This window comes from Mustela nivalis (genome assembly GCF_964662115.1).
Source record: "Mustela nivalis genome assembly, chromosome: 1".
NCBI lineage: Eukaryota > Metazoa > Chordata > Mammalia > Carnivora > Mustelidae > Mustela > Mustela nivalis.
In genome coordinates, this window is record NC_139020.1 from 147,756,019 (window position 1) to 147,776,831 (window position 20,813).

Below are 20,813 nucleotides of genomic sequence, written 5' to 3' on the forward strand. Positions count from 1 at the left end.
GGAGCACTTCCATGACATGACTCTGCTGCAGGCACTGTGCTGTGACCTGGGTTTAGAGCAGTGAGATAAACATAGAAATAGAGGTGGGCTCTGTTTCCAAGAAGCTGAAACCCACTATTCTCCTTGTCCCCTTCCCATTCTGTCTTCTTCAGCCCTTGTGCAATCCCACCAAGCAGGAAGCTTGCGTCTCCTCCTCCCTGTGCTGCGCCCCCTGCTTTTGCTCTCATTTTCTTTCTCTGTGTGTCAAGTAAATAAATCAAATGTTTTAAAAAATGATTTAAAAAAAAGGCAAAACAAATAACCATTTTTGTAGATTGATTTTCTGAATGCAGTTATGGGCAGTGCTGGGTACTGAAGAAGACGCTCTGCTGACCAGAGGAGTGGGAAAATTACAGAACAAATTCCACAGGTCATTGTGTGTATCACTTTCATCACCCCACCCATAGCACTCATTAATATCTAGCCCAGCCAATCTGTTGGTTATAAAAATGTGCTGTCTCCAAACTGACAGGCAGTTCTCATTTTAGCAATGCAAATCATTCTGATCTTTATCACTAATGTGATCTAATCCTGTCTAGTAAAGAAAGCTTGAGAGTTCTATGGCTCTGTAAACATTTAAGAAAAACAATGGACTCAACTCTAATTACTTTTTAACTAACTTGACTTGCCAAGGGAAGGAGAAAGTAAATATCAGAAATCTTACCACTAAGCACAAGTTGCAAGTTATACGTGCCAAGATGTGGTTCAAAATATAAATAAGCAGTCTCCTTATAAGCCTTTTACCTTCTTATATCTGTTATGTTGGGTAAATGGGTAGTTACTAGAACATAGCTGGCTCGGTGATCACAATTCAGCTTACCCTCAGAAGTATAAATAAATTACATGTTTAGCCCGGTAACTGGACACTGATATAGAATTATTCACTGGCTGATTCCTAGATCAGAAACCACAAATTTTTTTTCTTTTTTATGGAAGTATGGCTGTTACAATAGTCTCGCCTGTACCACATAGTGATTGACTTAACTACTCTATACGTTACAGCTCTAGATGTAACATTTTAATAAAACGACAATATCCTTGATGGTATCATGGAAATGTAAGTGCCTTGCGCCCTTTTATTAATGTGTATAATTACCTAAACATCATAGTAAGTGAATCAAGGCCATTGTCAAGCTTCCGTCAAGGACAGTCCTTAACTAGAGGTATTCCCATTGCTCTCAGGATGATAACCTCTGAGCTACAGGTTCCATTAGTTGGCCACACACATTTGGAGCCTTGTGGACTTTCTGACAGCTGAGTAGCATATCTCTGTTTCAAGCATTGTGATCCCTGTTCTTACTGCAAGAGTGACAGTTATCACATTTCCTGTGACCCCTGTCTTTAGGAAAGTGTCTGACTCAGAAAGTCAAATCAGTATCCCCCAAAGGGATTTTCAGGAGAACCACCTCAAAGATGATCACCTGTGATACTGTCAAGAAAAAAAAAAAAAAAACTGAAATTCTAAGCAACATCCATAATAAGTCTTTTCATGTTGATAAGGAAAGATTTTCCCCTAAATACCAGATAGGCTCCATGAAAGTGAGATCTTTACCTGTTTCATTCACCGTGTCACCAGTCCCTAGAAGAGCGCCTAAGACATCACTCAAGATTAGGTTGCTTTGAATGAATCAAATGAATGAATGAACTGTGGCCTTTGATAGGTAGTTTATGGTCCTTAGGCAAGAGATGGGATTTGTGTTGGGATTTCAAGAATGGGAGGGGCCGAAGAGAAAATTGAGAAGCTAAATGTGAAAGTATGCAATTTACTGACTGGAGTAGGTCTGAATACATTTCAAACATAATTAAACTATGGCTGTGGGTCTATATGCATTTTCATAATTTTCCCTTGAAAATGTGAGGCATACAGATGTCATCTCCAGTGAATTCTCCTTGTCCATATACAGACTCACCAAAAAAAAAAAAAAAAAAAAAGACATTCTGACTGTCCTCAGCCCATCCACTCCAGGATTATAACTCTTTCTTCCCCATGTTCTTTCTGACATCATGGACTTTCAGGTTAACCTCTCCCATCTTGGGTCCCACTCTCATTAGCTGTAGAAGTCATGCGATGTTTGCGACGTGAGGGTGGCAATACTCTCTGACCTTTGGTTACAATATGTCTTTGAAAGCCAGTGTTTATTCTGCTTTTACAGCATTTCTCCATTTGAACTGGCCACCTTTTAAGTGTTCATTAGCCACATGTGGCTACTAGCCATTGGGCTTGGACAGCAGAGGTGTGGAGAGTCCACACATTCTTCCACTCAAAGGATATTGTGAGTTATGCTACATCTTTTTTTTTTTTTTAAGTGTCTTTTTTAGGTATTTAAATTCAATTAGCCATTAGATAGTACATCATTGGTTTTAGAGAATTTAGTAATTCATCAGTTGTGGATGACACCTGGTGCTCATCACATCACGTGTCCTCCTTAATGCCTATCACCCAGTTACTCCATGTCTCCCACTCCCCTCCCCCCCAGCAACCCTCAGTTTGTTTCCTATAGTTAAAGGTGCCTCATGGTTTGTCTCCCTTTCTGATGACTCCCATTCAGTTTTCCCTCCCTTCCCTCTGATCCTCTGTACTCCATCTTAATCTCAACAGTAAAGTCAAGCAGTGGTAGTAATTCAGTCATGGTGTCATGCATATTCTAAATCTGATGAGGTGGATTCCTATACCGCCTTTGTCTCTGCTAGAGTGCTTACATTTGTTATATTATTGCTGCTGTGTTCATGTTTCTCGTTCACTGAATGTCTGATAAAAGAATTAGTAAAATGTGTGACTGCAGAAAATACAATGGTCATGGATGATGAAGATTTTCTCCTTGACCAGACTTGAGTCAAGTTCCTCTGAGTCCTCTTTCTGTCCAGCCTTGATCTCAGGCTCCGCCCACTTAGCCCCGTTTTAGCAAGAAACCTGCTTTGTCAATTTTTCAGCAATCTCCTATCCTACTCTTGATATCTGATCAAATTCCTTATGTCTCACCTCTGGTATCTTACCACTCTTTTTTTTTTTTTTTTTTAAGATTTATTTATTTTGACAGAGAGAGAGAGCACGAGCAGGGGGAGTAGCAGAGGGTGGGAGAGAATCAGACTCCCCACTGAGCAGCAAGCCCAATGCCAGGCTTGATCCTGGGATCAGATCATGACCTAAGCCAAAGCCAGAGAGTTAACCAACTGAGCCATCCAGGTGCTTCAGTATCTACAACGCTTAATATCTGATCAAATCCCTTATTCCCAGGGCACCTGGTTGGTGCAGTTGGTTGAACGTTTGACACTTGGTTTCTGCTCTGGTCATGATCTCACGGTCCTGAGATTAAGCCTCACCTCAGGCTCTATGCTCAGGGAAGAGTCTGATTAAAATTCTCTTTCCCTCTCCCTCTACCCCTACCCCTGCTCCCTCTCTCTAAAATGTATTAATAAGTCTTTTAAAAAATTCCTTATCCCCTGCTCTCAATAGTTTATGACCCTAGCCTTCCTTCAACAATATTACTGTCCAGATGGTTTAGCCAGAATCCCTTCATCCTTACCCTTGATGTTCCATCTTAATTTTACATTCAGTGACCCCCCACCATGCTCTTTAGCTATAAATCTCCATTTGTCTGAGCTGAGCCAGATTTCTCTCCCATACTATAAAATAAAATCCCATCGTAGTAGCATCCCTTGAATAAAATCTTCCTTACTGTCTTTAATGGGTGTCACAAAATTTTTTTTTCTTTAACAGTCAGGAGGGTGCTAATGGAGTACCATGACAAAAGGCCTAACTTCCTATAATGGACATTTTCTGGGTTTACCTGACAAATACTCTTTTTCTCTTCTAAGGAAAATTTTCAGTTCTCAGTATAACTGCCAACTGGCCCAGGCGTGGACAAGTGAGTCAGATGAGACCAAAATGAAAATTCTGTTGAGACACTGGACCTTGAGGATTCAAGCCAAGGACGAAAAAGTGTTGGTACTCCATTATTCTGATGGTCCATTAACTCTTTATTTTTTGGTTCCTGTGTCTATCTCAGCCCCTGAGTTTTTGAAGATAATGACCACTCATCTGAGTACACAGTTCGCAGAATCCCTTTGCAGTGACCCATGCAGGCCAAGGTAGTAGAGCATAATAGATCTCTTTAAGTTTTTAAAAAATGTCTTTGTCCCTGTTGCCCGTGGCCATTAAAAACAAAAGGTCGGGGGTAGGGGGATATTGGAAAAGGTGAAGTTATAGCTACTCACTGATTTTGTGATTGGTAGAGAGAAAGCAACACCTACTTACAGGGCCAGTGAGTGAGTGGAGGAAACATCTTTGGCTCTAGGAGGAATGGGGGAAGGAGAAATATTAATAATCTTTGTCTTTGGAACTGCCCCTGAAGACGTCCCCACACAGGAAAATGACCTGTGTGACTCTCCTAAACTTCGGCAAGCCCCTTAAATTTAACTGACATCTAGATCTGATACTCACTGCTGGATAACTCTGATCATTATTTGATTGTTACTTACTTTAGTTTAAAATTATTTTTAAAGAAAATTGTAATTTAAATACAATTATTAGTTTCAGACATACAGGTTAGTGATTCATCAGTCTTTTATAATGCCTTCCTTAATGTCCATCACCCAGTTATGCCATCCACCCATCCCCCTCCCCTCCAAGAACCCTCAGTTTGTTTCCTGTGATTAAGAGTCTCTTCTGAGGGGTACCTGGCTGTCTCAGTGGGTTAACGCCTCTGCCTTCAACTCACGTTATGATCTCAGGGTCCTGGGATCGAGGCCCGCATCAGGCTCTCTGCTCCCTGGGGAGTCTGCGTCCTCCTCTCTCTCTCTTCCTGCCTCTCTGCCTACTTGTGATCTCTGTTTGTCAAATAAGTAAATAAAAATCTCTTTTTTTTTAAAGCCTCTTCTGGTTTGTCTCCCTCTTTGACTTCATCTTATTTTTTTCCTTTTTTACCCTATGATTCTGTTTTGTTTCTTAAGCTCCACATATGAGTGAGATCATATGATAATTGTCTTTCTCTGACTGACTTATTTCGCTTGGCATAATACCGTCTACTTTCATCCCTGTCGTTGCAAATAATTGCCATTTATTTTAACTCGACAGAGAAGGCCACTAGAAACAGAAGGTGATGGCCCCAGCTCCTGTCCCTCCATGCAGAACATCTGTCAACACCTATGGACATCTTTTCCTCCCCCATTCCTATGAATGTTGCTCAGTTGTTACATGGCATGGACAAATGCTGCTGGCTGGTGGCATGGACACACTAGACAAGCTTGGCCTTCGGTAAAACAAAGACTGGATTCAATTACTCAAACTGAAACAGGAATGCTTGGATGAACAAGTCTGCCAGGAAGTCCCACTGGAGGTACTCAACCTGTGCCCCTTCCCTCTTTGGACCAAGAACCTGAACTTGAGAGATGAATGGCTTATCCAAGGTTATGGCAAGGTTACACAGAGCTGAAACTAGACACAGGTGTACATGCTTATTGATCAAGGCTGGCTGTGAAATCGAACTGCCTCAAATCTTGATTCTTTTTGCCACTTCTTATTCTCTGACCCTGTGTTTCATAGTTTAGGATGTAGGAATAATAAAAATATCAGCTAATGGGGTATCCTGACTTTTTGATGTTTTAGTTCTTGTCAGACATTTACCATAATGCTTAGCACATGGCTATGTGTGTGCACACACATGCACATGCTTGACACTCAAAAAATTGTTCCCTGATATTAACTTTATCAGTGCACTTTGCATCCACCACCAATTGGCTGTTTTGTCACAAAGTGACTAAAGCAGAACTGTCAAGTGAGGAACTTCAAAGCCAACGCATTAAGTGCTTTGAAAAACCAGCACCTGGGAGGATTGGTCTCAGCATCTGTGATTAGAAGGCAGCAGAAAGAGACTTTGGGGACACAGTTCACCCCTTCATGAAGCAGCCATTCAGAACTTTCTCAGAAGGGCTAATGCCTAATCTTCCAAAGACCAGCAAGAACAAGCTTATGGTCTGTTAAAATCAGATTTTTAAAAGATTTTTATTTATTTATTTGAGAGAGAGAGAGAGTGAGAGAGCATGAGAGGGGAGAAGGTCAGAGGGAGAAGCGGACTCCCCATGAAGCTGGGAGCCTGATGCAGGACTTGATCCTGAAAGACCCTCGATCCGCACCCAAGAAGCAGACACCAAGCCTCCACTGGATGCAAGTTGCAAGAGGTTTATTGGTTACACAGGCGCCTGCGGATGCATCAGCCTTTGTGGACTGAGCACGCCGGGCTAAGTTGGGGAGCAGATTATATAGGGCAAGCGTTGGGGTGGCAGGAAGCGGTGGCGGGAAGCGGTCTTACAGAAGCAGATGCATGGTTACAGGGATCTGATTGGTTAATTTAAATCAAGCATAGTCAGGCGTTGGGTTTAAGGCAAGGACACAGCCGTTTGTTCTGGCCGGCCTTGCCTCAGCACTCTGGAAAGTCCCAGGTACACTCTATTCCTCATTTGTCTTCCCTTTTTGACAGGCCGGTTGACCATAGACAATAGACATCCTGGTATGTGTTGCCATCCGGCTATGGGGACAATCAAGCCTTCAGCAAGGGAAGAGGGGGTGCTGTGGGGACATCAGGTTACTTAAACAAGCCTTTAGCAAGGGGAGAGGGGTCTTTCAATCCTGGGACTCCAGAATCAAAATCAGATTGATTGACTTAAGACAGTCAGGGAGGACATTCCTCAGGAGTCACAGAATGCTGGTTGCCATGAGGGAGGAGTCTTTTACAAAGTCTGGGCTCTCACAGAAGGGGGTCTGAAGCACGTGTATGGAAAGCCGAGGTCAGTTCTGGATTAGAAGCTCTTTCTGAGGGGAAATGAGTAGAAGCAGGGATTAACCAGGACTTGGGCTCTGCCTTATTCAGTTCAGGCTGCTGCAACAAATGATGACAGACTGGGTGGCTGAAACAGCAAAACATGTACTATTCCTTGCAGTTCTAGAGGCTGAGAAGTCCAAAGCAAGATCCTGGGAGATCTGATATCTAGCAAGAGACTGCTTCATTATCTATAGATGCCCATATTCCTGTTGTAGCCTTGCAAGGCTGACAGCTGGCAGAACAATCTCTCAGGTCTTTTCTCAGAGGGGTTTTATCTCATTCACAAGGGTTCCAATCTCATGACCTCCTCACCTCTCAAAGCCCATACCTCTGGACGGCACCCCTTGAGGGTTAGGGCTTCAACATCTGAATTGGGACAAGACACAAACATTCAGTCCATTAGCAAGTGTTGTCCTGAGGACGGCTTAGCTTATCAACTGGGTATCCCCAGGAATCCATGGGACTAGCAAAGCAGAATCTGGGGGCGTCACTGGTAGGAAAGCAGGAGTTCCCCAAGAGAGAGTTCTCATAGCATTTTACAGAGACCGCATGACCCTTGAGAAACAATAGTTTCCGTGACTCATACAGCAAGCAGCCTTATCTATGCCTGTCCTCCATGCTGGATTCACAGCAAGCCTGCTTCTTTCTTTTCCAGTACAAATGGATTTCCACTCTCTGAATCCTGATGTATTTTTGCTCTTTTGCAGTTAGTAGGTTGTCCCTCAGGATTCTGCATGTCTGGATTTGCAATCGTGGAAACTGCCAAAGGTCTAGGGACCTGCGTGGCAGAACCCGGCTTCTACCACTATTGCCCAAGGTAGGGACTCTGGTCCCTTGAGCGTCCTGTGCTCCTGTCAAAGGTCTGTGTGCATTGGCTTGTTGTTTTTGAAAAAAATGTAATTGCTTATACATGTGCTTGATCACGCTCAAGTGGCCTTTCTGTGGAAACAGTGGCCAAGCTACACTTAGAAGTCACTGAAGAAAGTTCTAAGAACTCCTGGTTGGTATGAGGCTAGAGAGAGAGAGAGAAAGAGAGAAAAGAAATCTGCCTCTCTGCATTTTGCAAGTCCCTGGGCAAAATCTGTTGGCTGTGCACTCCCCACACGGAGATTCCAGGCAGGGAGGCCCTCCTGAGCCTCATCTCCCTGGGTTCCTCCTCCAGGAGCAATCCCTAGTTTGAGACCAGGGTTAGGGAAGGAAGAGCAGCAAAGCAGGGTCCAGAAGGAAGGACTGCCACAGACCACGGAGTACCAGAGGGCCAGGCTGGTACCTGCTCACTGTTGGGGTACAAAAGGGCTCAGCTCAACAGGTACAGGGGTACCCTTGGCCCCTCTGGTGGGCTTTGCAGTGCCCCAAACTCAGGAAGAAAAAAGGCTGGCTCAGGTGACTTATTTTTGGCTGGGAAGGAGCTGACAGCAATGGAAATAAACAAGTAGGGAATGATGTTGGAAAGTTGGAGGGTTTGTCCTTTATATCTCAGCTTTCTCTCCTATCTTCCCTTGCTCTGTAGTGTGTTCTCAAAGAAGTTTTTGGCATGATATTCCTGTTCACTGATTTACTCCTGAGCTGTGTCTTTTCTGCTGTTCAGCTCATCTGGTGAATTCTTTTACTGTAAAAAGTATCTTGCCCTTGGGCAAGACCTGAGAAATCCCAGAGATTTCAGCTTGCCACCCAGAAGGAAACCAGGCTATTTGAAATGCTGGAAAGGATTCAGAGTAGGGGAAATCGGCTTGGACATCTGAGACCACCCCTACATTCAGCGGTCCCCTGGACACAAACCCAGACCTTGATACTGATCCTGAACCATGCTCTCAACTCAGACCCCTGTGATCCTCACCATAGTGCTTTTCAGATCAGTGCACCCATGCCCATAGGCACAAACTCTTAAGCCTAGATTCTGTCCTGAGAGGTCTGTCCCCAACGGCCTGGCTCCAAAGCCTCAGAGATTGGGGACAGTGAGGAACACCATAGGACTCACCCTGCCACCCCGAAAGAAACCATGCCATTTGGAACTCCAGAAAGGATTCAGAGGAACTGAAATCTGCATTCCCACCTCTGGACACCCCCATATTCAGCAGGCCCCTGGATGCAAACCTGGAGCTTGACACTCACCCTGAACCAATCCCTCGACTGCCCCCGCCCCAGAAAGATGGACAGAGTGCTGGAAGATCAGGCTTGCCCTGTGGTGGGCCCTAACCATAACCTTTGGTTTGGTTGTCAGGATTCTGACCCCAAAGGCCTTGCAGTAGATGCCCTACAATTTGGGGTCACCTGGGCAATCCCAGAGGACTCAGTCTGCCGCCCAGAAGGAAAACTCTGCCATTTGGAACTGCGGAAAGGATTCAGAGGAGCAGAAATCTGCATGCCCAGCTGAGGACACACCCACACAGAGCTGACTCCTGGACACAAAGCCAGGGCCAGACACTCACCATCAAATACACTGTCAACTCAGCCACCCAGACAGCTCTCCATGGGGTCTTCAGGTCAGTCCTGCCATGTCCCTGGTCCCTAACACTAACCCTTGGATGGGTTCTGTAATGATCTCCTCATTTCAGGTTATGTGGTGGTTCTGCAGGACATTGTCCTGGTGTGGAGTCAAACACACTGAAGCATCCCGTGTGAAGTGGCAAACGTGGTAAAGAAATGACGGCTGGGGAATCTGAGTGTGGAGACAGCACGTATTTGTGCTGCTATGACAAGGTGACTGCACTTTGAAATCACCGCAGAGGAAATGACTCTTCCAAACATCCATGTTAACACGACGACACGGAAGCAGAGAGGACATCAGACTTTGGGATGGAGGCCAAGCCCTCCCAGATCCAGGTCACCCAACATGGAGAGGACACATGTTAGCAAGAGACTCGTGGGAGGATTAAATCATGGGCCCCTGTATCTCAGGTGCAGTAGAAGCAGTGAATTTGGAATTCCAGTTTTCCACAACGTTCCACCACAAGCTGGTTAGAACTGTGCAAAAAGCAGGAAGGGATGCCCCAGTAAAGTGGACTGGGGATGCCAGAAGGGGAGGCTGGAAGGGGGCGCCTGGTGCTCAGTGCCCATTACAGACCCCACATTGCAATCCCCCACAGGAGAGACTCACCAATTCCAGGCCCCACAGGGGAAGCTGGAGGTTCATCTCCTGACTTTTTGTAGGAGCTTTGCAGCTCAGCTGGTGAGAATTCTCCATCACCCTGCCTTTCTCCAGGGGACTTTCCTTCCAAGCACCCCTCCCAACTTCTTCCTCCTCCATGAAATAATATTCCTCTCCTTTGTTTCTCGCACTTGCCTGTGATGGGACCGTAGCTTGCTCAGCCCAGACTGCCATTCTCTGCTCTTCCCAAATAAACCCATGCTGCTGGTCAAGTAACTGGCAGATTGAGCGTAAGGCAAATCGAACTAATAAATTCAAGAACTTGCAAGGAACAAAATCAATATGCACAAATTAGTGGCACTCCTACGTGCTCGGAAGGAACCATCAGAAAGAGACTACGGAGAACAATCTCATTAACACCTGCATCCAAGAGAGCAAGATACCCTGGAGGCCCGTGAACCAAGAAGGTGACAGACCTGTCCTCTGACAGCCCTGCAACAATGACCACAGACAGGGAGGAGCACACACGGAGATGGGGAGGCACTGTGCTCAGGGAAGAGCCCACACTGGGAAAATACCTACTCTCCCCAAAACCCTCTACAGAGTCCTCACTCTGGCTCCCGAACTTCCGGACTCGGCGCCAGCCCGGAGTGGGTGTGGACACGGGAAGGACCCCGCAGGGCTGAGGTGGGGGGAGCACAAGCACCAAGGCAGGCGGACGCTCCCTGACTGCAGACCATCTGAGGAACCCCAGGAACCGAATCCTCAAGCACACAAACACAGAGGAGGACCGAGGAGCACCTGAGCCCAGAAAGAGGGGACCCCACAGCCCCATGCACAGCACAGCAGGAGGCCACGTCTCCTCACACAAAACGACGGAAGCCCCAGTGTCTACACAGGGCGCCCTTCCTCTGTGGGGTCCTGAGACCACGAACCCCTTGGCAGTCCACTCAGGCGGCATCTCCTCACCTCCTCCAGCGTCTGGTCCTTAGGAGGTTGGACTGCTGTCAGTGTGGGCGCGTCCTCCACAACGGGTCTGGTCAGTGTGGATGCAGAGCCACACCCTCCTCAGCTTGTCCTGTCAGGGTGGGAGCCCCCCCCCCCCCCCATTCTCCAGAAGTCTCCACAGTGGGTCCTGAAGAGGCGGGGCTCTGGTCCCAGCTGTGGCTGCCCAGCCTGGGCTCAGGGCGGGAGCTGCGGTCTGGCGCCCTCTGCAGGCGGTGGAAGGCGGTGCAGGGCTGTGGGAGCTCACCCTTTAGTGGAAGGTCCTGCTCCCTCCAGGGGTCCTGCTGACGCCATTTCATTCCGGAAATTCAAGCTGCATGGAGCCCAATATCCCCCAACTTCCCCCAAAATAGCCAAGGAACAATGAATTGGAAACAATGTGGAATTACAACAGTCCTTGACCCAAACAGTGGCACTGAACATGGCCCTGATGCAGACCCACACGCTGACCTCAACTTGGTCTCAAGCCTGGACCCTACCCTAATCCAAGACCCTAACCCTAGCCCCCAACCCAAACAATGTTCACAAGAATCAAAAGGTAGAAACTGCACATATCCATCAATGGCAAGTGCATAAGCAAAGTGTGGTGAAGGGTTTGAATTTGGGTTCAGGTTCAGGTTTTAGTCAGAGGTCTAGATCAGGCTTTGGGTTTAGTGTTAGGGTGAGGATTTAGAGTGAAGGACAAGGGAACAGAGTTATAGTTTAGGGCTTTAAGTTTATGATTTAGGCTTTAAGACTCAGGGCTTATGAGTTTAAGTTCAAGATCAAATTTGGGGTTTGGCTTCAAGCTGAGATTTGGGTTCAGGGTTCATGACTTGGAGGTCTGGTTTAAGGTTTGGGTTCGTGGTTCCGGGCTTGGATCCAGGGCTCAGGTATAGGCTTTCCTTTCATGTTTGGGATTCAGGGTTCTAGTTTGGGCTTTAAGGTCAGCTTAGGTTTCAGCGTTGTTAGGGCTTAAGGTTAGGTTTAGGGATGACACATTTTCTTCAGTTGTCATCATGGACAAAAGATTTCTATCTGAAGTTTCTAAGTCAGAAATGTATTTCATCTAGGGGCACCTGGGTGGCTCTGCGTGTTAAGCCTCTGCCTTGGGCTCAGGTCATGATCTCAGGGTCCTGGGATCGAGCCCTTCATCAGGCTCTCTGCTTGGCGGGGAGCCTGCTTCCCCATCTTTCTCTCTGCCTGCCTCTCTGCCTACTTGTGATCTCTGTCTGGAAAATAAATAGAATCTTAAAAAAGAAAGAAAGAAAGAAAGAAATGTATTTCAGCTGGGTGTTAGGAGCTGGTTTGGAATTTAGGATCCCAGTAACTCCCTACCAACAGCATTCTGATCCTAGAGTCTCCCAGTCACCCAGAAGCAGCTCTTGTCTTGTCTCAAACTTGGCTCTCTGCCCTTGACAGAGAAGGGCAAGCTGGTGCCAAAGTTGGGATTTCACAATGGTAGAGGTGTGAAACCAGATATTGTGGAACTATCATGGAAAATGAGAAAGGACACAAATAACTGGCTGACTCCTGATTCTTCCATAAAAACAAAGACCAAGTTTCCAATAGATCTGATAATGTTCCCTAGGAAGGCCTAATGGTACTCATTACCAGTACCAAAAGAGGACCCCTCCCCTGGTTTAAATTAAGAATCACAGCAGGATATTTCCTCCTTAGTGTCAAAAATAAAATTTTATTTTTTGGCTGTTCCAGTGTACAATTTGTGGAAGCACTGATAACCTTTTCATGCTCAAATTCCCATCAACGCAATGCAGGCAACGTTGTGATGCATTGCTTCTTGGAATACCAAGTACAAGGAAGGCTATTAGAAGTAGTAAAAAGATACCAAATATGAAATTCAGAACAAGCACCATTTACGGGCACCTAATGTGGATCCCTAACCATAAGATCTAACATATCATCCTATAGATTTCACTTACAAAAATCATCAATAACAGTAGTCTACTGACCACTGTAACCACCCCACCATTGACCTCTAGGCCTGTAATACACACTCCAACCACTGGAGACACAATTCTCAGCAGCAGAATGGGACTTGCCCAGTCCGGGTGGACCAACTCTTAATGTAAAGCCAAAAAATCCTGCTCCTTGGGAATCCCAGCCATTAGGACACAATCACAGAAACCATACCCAGAACTCAATAAAGGACAGACATCCCAAGGGGCGGATGCTGCAGATCAGCCCCACTCCCATGAAGTAGCTCTACAGCGGACTCCAGGTCGGTCTTCTTCCCGGGATCACACGTGGCACCACTCCCTCCTCAGAACAAAACCGTGAACTGTCCTCATCAGGCCTGTGTGCAGGCTCACAGAAAGCCAGACACTTTCTTGAGAGCACTCAGCCTCTCATGCCTATCCCAGCAGATGGAGGGTACTGTCTTCCCGACATCCGTACCAACTAGAGAAGACTTGGAACAAGTCTTGCCAGACCCTATGCAAAGGCATATTCTCCATCTGCAAAATGATGGATGGTGTAACACCACGGATTCCCTGCACCTTCTTAAACCTAGGTAAGTTGGAGCTATAGCTTGCCCAGAGCTATTATCCCCAATCCCCTAAACACACACACTTCTCTTGTGCACTCTGGGCCAGTTTCCAACCACTTTGCTCCTAGGCCATTGTCTCTGCAGAGAAGTACATCAGTACTGAGGTGCTAGTTGCTAAGCCAGCACCTTGGACCCACTTACTATCAGAAATTAATATTCGTTTTGTTAACAGATGCATCCCATAAGATCTTGCCACCACAGCCATAGAAAAGTCATTACAACAGAGGTCCTAACAACATGTGCTAACCTCCATGGCTCCACTCTCTGGCTCCAGGGATTGGTTCATTCATGGGCATGTGACCTGATCCCAGCCAATGAGGTAGGAGGAACCTTGGGTCTTAGCCTGCAGGGCCAAGGATGGGGTGAACTGCCCAGGCCAGGGGGGTTTTCCATCATGACCGCAGAAGTAGCCTCAGCCAGGCCTGTGCCAGTAGTGCCACAGAGAGCTCAGGAAGCCAGATGCTCCATTACATTGCTGAGGGCTGCATCAGACTTGTCCTGAAGCCCACACATGCTACAACCTCTGCTAACTCAGGAGAACCCTAAATGTGCTCATGGTCTTGGCCTGAACAAGATGACGGTCTATGTGGTATATAACTTGCAAGATATACCCACCAGGCAATGGGGACTGTCTCAGCCAAACAATACCCACATGGAATTCAACCACAGACAAACGTTTTGTGGCAAACTTGAGGCCTACAGAGAAAGGCAGGAGAATCCCTGAGGCCTTCATTGTTGGCCAGTCTCACTATCATCTTTTTTTTCTTTCAAGTGGAGGGGCCAGGGTCAGGCAGGATATGGCCCAGTGTACTCCCAGTCTGCCACTGGAAAAGAAGAGCCCTCTCCCCCATCATCCATCATGTTGCAGATCTGGAGTGTGGGAAACTATCACCCATGGGCCAAATGGGACCTCTCCCTGTATTCTGTCAATAAAGTGTGGCTGGAACTTGAGTTATGGATGGTCTGGGGCTGCTCTCAAGCCACAGTGCAAGAGTGGAGTCATTGTCAGAGACACCACATGGACAGCAAACCTGACAGAAAATTTTTACAGAGACATATGGAAAAGTCTGTGTCAATCCCTGGTCTCAAAGGTCCAAGGATCATGTCACTTCTTTGAACAGAGCATAGCGCCTTCTGGGTAAAATGTAATTTCTTCACCCCCAGAGGCAAGGACTTCCATCCTTTTAGCCAGAACTCCATCTCCATCCTCCTCTATTTAAACCTTAAAGGGCACATCTACATGTCTGCAGCCCAACAGGAATTCACTGTACATGATAGTGATGTGCAGAAACAAAGGTGTAAGTGTGAACTTATGAGGGTGAGCGTGTGCTTCCCCTTTGTTAGCCACAGTGTGCAAGGAGGATATAATACAGTAGTGTGCTTTCTGTCCCACAGGAATGGCAAAAAATTAACCCTAGCACAACCCTAAACCTACTCCTACCTCTACCCCAAACCCCTAACCTTAACCCCTGACCCTAACCTGTGACCCTAAAACCTGACTGTAAACTTGACCCCAATCCTGACCCTAGGTTGGGCTCAGAGGGGTCTGTTCCCAGAGACCTGATGCCAAAGCCCCAGGACTAAGGACACCTGAGCAAATCCAGAGGATTCCACCTGCCACCCAGAAGGAAACCATGCCATTTGGAACTCCAGAAATGGCTCAGAGCAGGAGAAATCTGCATGCCCACCTAAAGCAACCCCCACATTCAGTGCTGGCTGGACTCAAACCTGGAGCCTGACAATCACCCTGACCATGCTCTGAACTCAGCCCTTCAGTAGTCTTGCCACACAGCTGGCAGATTGAACCTGCCATGATCCTAGGCCCCAACCCTCACCCTAGATTGGCTTTTTAAAGGACCATGCCCAGAGGCCTGGCTCCAGATCCCCAGGGAATGGGGAAACCTAAGCAAAGCAGAGGGCTCATCCTACAACAAAGTCAGAAATCATGGCTTTTGGAACTGCAGAAAGGATTTAGAAAACAAATCTGAATGAAATCTTGAACCAATCCCTGCTTATTTATAGTTCCAAACCATACTGAATGCAAAGCCTGAGCCTGATACTCTCCTTAACTCTAGCCCTCAATTCAGACGTCTGTGAAGGTCTCCACACCTAAGCAGATCACACCTTCCATGCTCCTTGGACCACCCCTATCCTAGATTAAGACGTAGGTATAAACATGAACACAACTTTCTACCAAAAGGACATACAAGTGCCCCACATCACTCAGCATCAGGGAAATACAAATCAAAACCACAATGAGATACCACCTTACAACAGCTGGCATGGCTAAAATTATCAAGGCAGGGAAAAACAAATGTTGGTGAGGACGTGGTGAAAGGGGAATCCTCTTACACTGCTGGTGGAAAATCAAGTTCGTACAGCTACTCTGCCAAATGTTACCAAGTTTCTTCAAGAACTTAAAGATAGAGCTACCGTACGACCCAACAATTGCACTACTAGGTATTTACCCCAAAGACACAGATTGAATAAAAACTAGTGGCACCTGCTCCCCAATGTTCATTGCAACCTTATCCTCTCTAGCCAAAGTACAGAAAGAGCTCAGATATGTTCATGGACAGATGAATGGATAAAGAAGATGTGGTTCATATCTACAACAGAATATTATTCAGCCATCAGAGAGGATGAAGACTTAGCATCACATCCACCTGGATGGAATTGGAGGGTGTTATGCTGAGCAAAAGAAGTCTATCAGAGAAAGACAGTTGTACATGGGTTCACTCCTTTGTGAAATAGAAGAAACACCACAGACGATAAGAGGGGAAGGGAGGGAAAGCTGAATGGGAAGTCATCAGAAAGGGAGAAAAACCATGAGAGATTCTTCAGTACAGAAACAAACTGTTGGGTTTGTTACAGAAACAAACTGAGGGTTGCTGGAGGGGAGGTGGCTAGGGGATGCTGTAACTGGGTGATGGACATTAAGGAGGGCATGGGATGCAAGGAGTACTGGGTGTTGCACACACCTGATCTATTATTGAACACTACATCTGAAACTAGTGATGTAGTCTAAGTTGGCTCATTGAATTTAAGTTAAACAAAAAGAACTCAAGCAAACACTCCTAAAAATCTGTATGGAACCAGCAAAGATACTGAACAGTCAACACAATGCTGAGAAAGGAAAACAAAGCTGGAGGAGTCACAATTCCAGATTTCAAGTTCTATTACAAAGCTGTAGTCATCCTAACAAGGATGACTGGCACAAAAATACACACAGAAACCAAGGGAAGAGGACAGAAGCTCAGATATAAACCCGCAGTTCTGTGCCCAATTAATCTTCCACAAAGCAGGCAAGAATATCAAAAAGGAAAAAGACAGTCTTTACCACAAACGGTTTTGGAAAAACTGGACAGCCACGAACAAAAGAATGCAGTTACTCTGCTTCCTTACACCATAGAGACAAACAAACGCAAAACAGTTTCAAGACGTCAGTGAAAGATCAGGAACCATAAAAACTCTACAAGAGGGCTCAGACAGTAACCTCTTGACATGGACCAAGCAGCATTTTTCTAGACTGTCTCCTGACGCAAAGGAAAGAAAAGCAAAAATAACCTACTGAGAGTATATAAAAAAATATAAAAAGTTTCCACACAGGAGAACTAGGAAGAAGTAATAATAATAAGACAACCTACTGAAAGGGAGAAGGTATTTACAAATATCCTATGCAATAAAGGGATAGTATCCAAAATATATAGAATGGATACAACTCAACACCACAAAAACAAGTAATCTGGTTAAAAAATAGTCTGAAGACACGGACAGACATTTTTCCGAAGAAGAAATAGAGATGGCCAACGGTCCCATGAAAAGCTGCTTCACCATCACCCAAGCTCAGGAAAATACAGACCAGAAGTAAAATGAGATATTACCACATACTGTCAGAATGACTCCCATCAACAACACAAGGAAGATCAGGTGCTGGGAGGGTGTGGCAAAAGGGGACCTGCGTGCACAGTTGGTGGAACAACAACCTGCTACAGCCACTCTGGAAAACAGTATGGAGGGTCCTCAAGGCGTTAAGCATAGAGTTGGCCTGGATCCAGCAACAACACTACTGGGTATTTACCTAAAGCACATAAAAACAAGAGCACAAAAGGATACATACACACCTTTGTTTCTTCCAGCAATATTTAAAAGATCACAATACAGAAGCAACCAAAGTGTCTGTTGATAAAGTGATAAATGAAATGAGATGCGTACACACACACACAGGAATATTACTCAGGCAAAAAAATGATGAAATCTTGCCATTTGCAGCCACATGGACGGAACTAGAGAAGATTATCCTAAGTGAAAACTGTCAGTCAGAGAAAGATAATACCATATGATGTCACTCTTGTGTAGAATTGAGGAAACAAACATACATACATAAAGGAGAAAAAAAGAGACAAACCAAAATACAGATTTTTTTTTTAAATTTCTTTGCAGTGTAACAGTATTCTTTATTTTTGCAACACACCCAGTGCTCCATGCAATACGTGCCCTCGACCTGGCTCCCCCAACCTCCCCCCCCCCCGCCCCTTCAAAACCTTCAGGTTGTTTTTCAGAGTCCATAGTGTCTCATGGTTCACCTCCCCTTCCAATTCCCTCAACTCACTTCGCCTCTCCATCTCCCCTTGTCCTCCATGCTCTTTGTTATGCTCCACAAATAAGTGAAACCATATGATCATTGACTCTCTCTGCTTGACTATTTCACTCAGCATAATCTCTTCCAGTCCCCTCCATGTTGCTACAAAAGTTGGGTATTCGTCCTTTCTGATGGAGGCATAATACTCCATAGTGTATATGGACCACATCTTCCTTATCCATTCGTCCGTTGAAGGGCATCTTGGTTCTTTCCACAGTTTGGTGACTGTGGCCATTGCTGCTATAAACATTGGGGTACAGATGGCTCTTCTTTTCACTCCATCTCTATCTTTGGGGTAAATACCAAGGAGTGCAATTGCAGGGTCATAGGGAAGCTCTATTTTTAATTTCTTGAGGAATCTCCACACTGTTCTCCAAAGTGGCTGCACCAACTTGCATTCCCACCAACAGTGGAAGAGGGTTCCCCTTTCTCCACATCCTCTCCAACACATGTTGTTTCCTGTCTTGCTAATTTTGGCCATTCTAACTGGTGTAAGGTGATATCTCAATGTGGTTTTAATTTGAATCTCCCTGAAGGCTAGTGATGATGAACATTTTTTCATATGTCTGAAAGCCATTTGTATGTCTTCATTGGAGAAGTGTCTGTTCATATCTTCTGCCTCATTGTTTGATATGATTGTCTGTTTTGTGTGTGTTGAGTTTGAGGAGTTCTTTATAGATCCTGGATATCAACCTTTTGTCTGTACTGTCATTTGCAAATATCTTCTCCCATTCTGTGGGCTGCCTCTTTGTTTTCTTGACGGTTTCCTCTGCTGTGCAGAAGCTTTTGATATTGATGAAGTCCCAAAAGTTTATTTTCGTTTTTGTTTCCTTTGCCTTTGGAGACATAGCTTGAAAGAAGTTGCTGTGGCTGATATCGAAGAGGTTACTGCCTATGTTCTCCTCTAGGATTCTGATGGATTCCTGTCTCATGTTGAGGTCTTTTATCCATTTCAAGTTTATCTTTGTGTACAGTGTAAGAGAATGGTCAAGTTTCATTCTTCTACATATAGCTGTCCAGTTTTCCCAGCACCATTTATTGAAGAGACAGTCTTTTTTCCACTGTATATTTTTTCTTGCTTTGTCAAAGATTATTTCACCATGGAGTTGTGGGTCCATATCTGGGCTCTCTACTCTGTTCCACTGGTCTATGTGTCTGTTTTTATGCCAGTGCCATGCTGTCTTGGTGACCACAGCTTTGTAGTAAAGCTTGAAATCAGGTAACATGATTCCGCCAGTTTTATTTTTGTTTTTCAACATTTCCTCAGCGATTCGGGGTCTCTTCTGATTCCATACAAATTTTTGAATTATTTGCTCCAGCTCTTTGAAAAATACCGGTGGAATTTTGATTGGAATGGTATTAAAAGTATAGATTGCTCTAGGCAGTATAGACATTTTACCAATGTTTATTCTTCCAATCCAAGAACATGGAATGGTCTTCCATCTTTTTGTGTCTTCTTCAGTTTCTTTCATGAGTGCTCTGTAGTACCTCGAGTACAGTTCCTTTACCTCTTTGGTTAGGTTTATTCTCAGGTATCTTATGGTCCTTGGTGCTATAGTAAATGGAATCAGTTCTCTAATTTCCCTTTCTGTATTTTCTTGTTAGTGTATAAGAAAGACACTGTTTCCTGTACATTGACTTGGTATCCTGCCACGTTACTGAATTGCTGTATGAGTTCTAGTAATTTGGGAGTGGAGTCTTTTGGGTTTTCCATATAAGGAATCATGTCATCTGCGAAGAGAGAGAGTTTGACTTCTTCATTGCCAGTTTGGATACCATTCATTTCTCTTTGTTGTCCAATTGTAGTTGCTAGGACTTCTAATACTATGTTGAACAAGAGTGGTGAAAGTGGGCATCTTCGTCATGTTCCTGATCTCAACCAGAAGGCTGCGAGCTTTTTCCCATGGAGGATGATATTTGCTGTGGGTCTTTCATAGATAGATTTCATGAAGTTCAGGAATGATCCCTCTATCCCTATACTTTGACGCGTTTTAATAAAGAACAGATGCTGGATTTTGTCAAATGCTTTTTCTGCGTCAATGGAGAGGACCATGTGGTTCTTCTCTCTTCTCTTATTGATTTGTTCTATCACTTTGATTGATTTGTGAATGTTGAACCAGCCTTGTTATCCAGGGATGAATCCCACCTGGCATGGTGGATAATCTTTTTTTTTTAAGATTTTATTTATTTATTTGACAGAGAGAGAGATCACAAGTAGGCAGAGAGAGAGAAGAGGGAGCAGGCTCCCCACTGAGCAGAGAGCCTGATGTGGGATTCGATCCCAGGACCCCGATATCATGACCTGAGCGGAAGGCAGTGGCTTAAACCACTGAGCCACCCAGGCACCCAATGGTGGATAATCTTTTTAATGTGCTTTGGATCCTATTTGCTAGGGTCTTGTTAAGAATCTTAGCATCCAGGGGTGCCTGGGTGGCTCAGTGGGTTAAAGCCTCTGCCTTCGGCTCAGGTCATGATCCCAGGGTCCTGGGATCGAGCCCCGCATCAGGCTCTCTGCTCGGCGGGGAGACTGCTTCCTCCTCTCTCTCTCTGCCTGCCTCTCTGCCTCCTTGTGATTTCTGTCTGTCAAATAAATAAATAAATCTTAAAAAAAAAAAAGAATCTTAGCATCCATATTCATCAGTGATATTGGTCTGAAATTCTCCTATTTGGTGT

At 45.2% G+C, this 20,813-nt stretch overlaps 2 long non-coding RNA genes across 2 annotated transcripts; one reads left to right on the forward strand and one right to left on the reverse strand.

The window, feature by feature from the left end:
* Positions 1-3,926: 3,926 nt before the first annotated feature.
* LOC309862026 lies at positions 3,927-5,622 on the forward strand. The gene is made up of 2 exons (XR_014310290.1): positions 3,927-3,981; positions 5,114-5,622. It is a non-coding gene; the product is annotated as an uncharacterized lncRNA (long non-coding RNA).
* Positions 5,623-6,197: 575 nt separating this feature from the next.
* Positions 6,198-10,977, reverse strand: LOC309861980. Its single transcript, XR_014310268.1, has 2 exons — positions 10,915-10,977; positions 6,198-7,223 (listed from the first exon to the last, which is right to left on the reverse strand). It is a non-coding gene; the product is annotated as an uncharacterized lncRNA (long non-coding RNA).
* Positions 10,978-20,813: the final 9,836 nt, after the last annotated feature.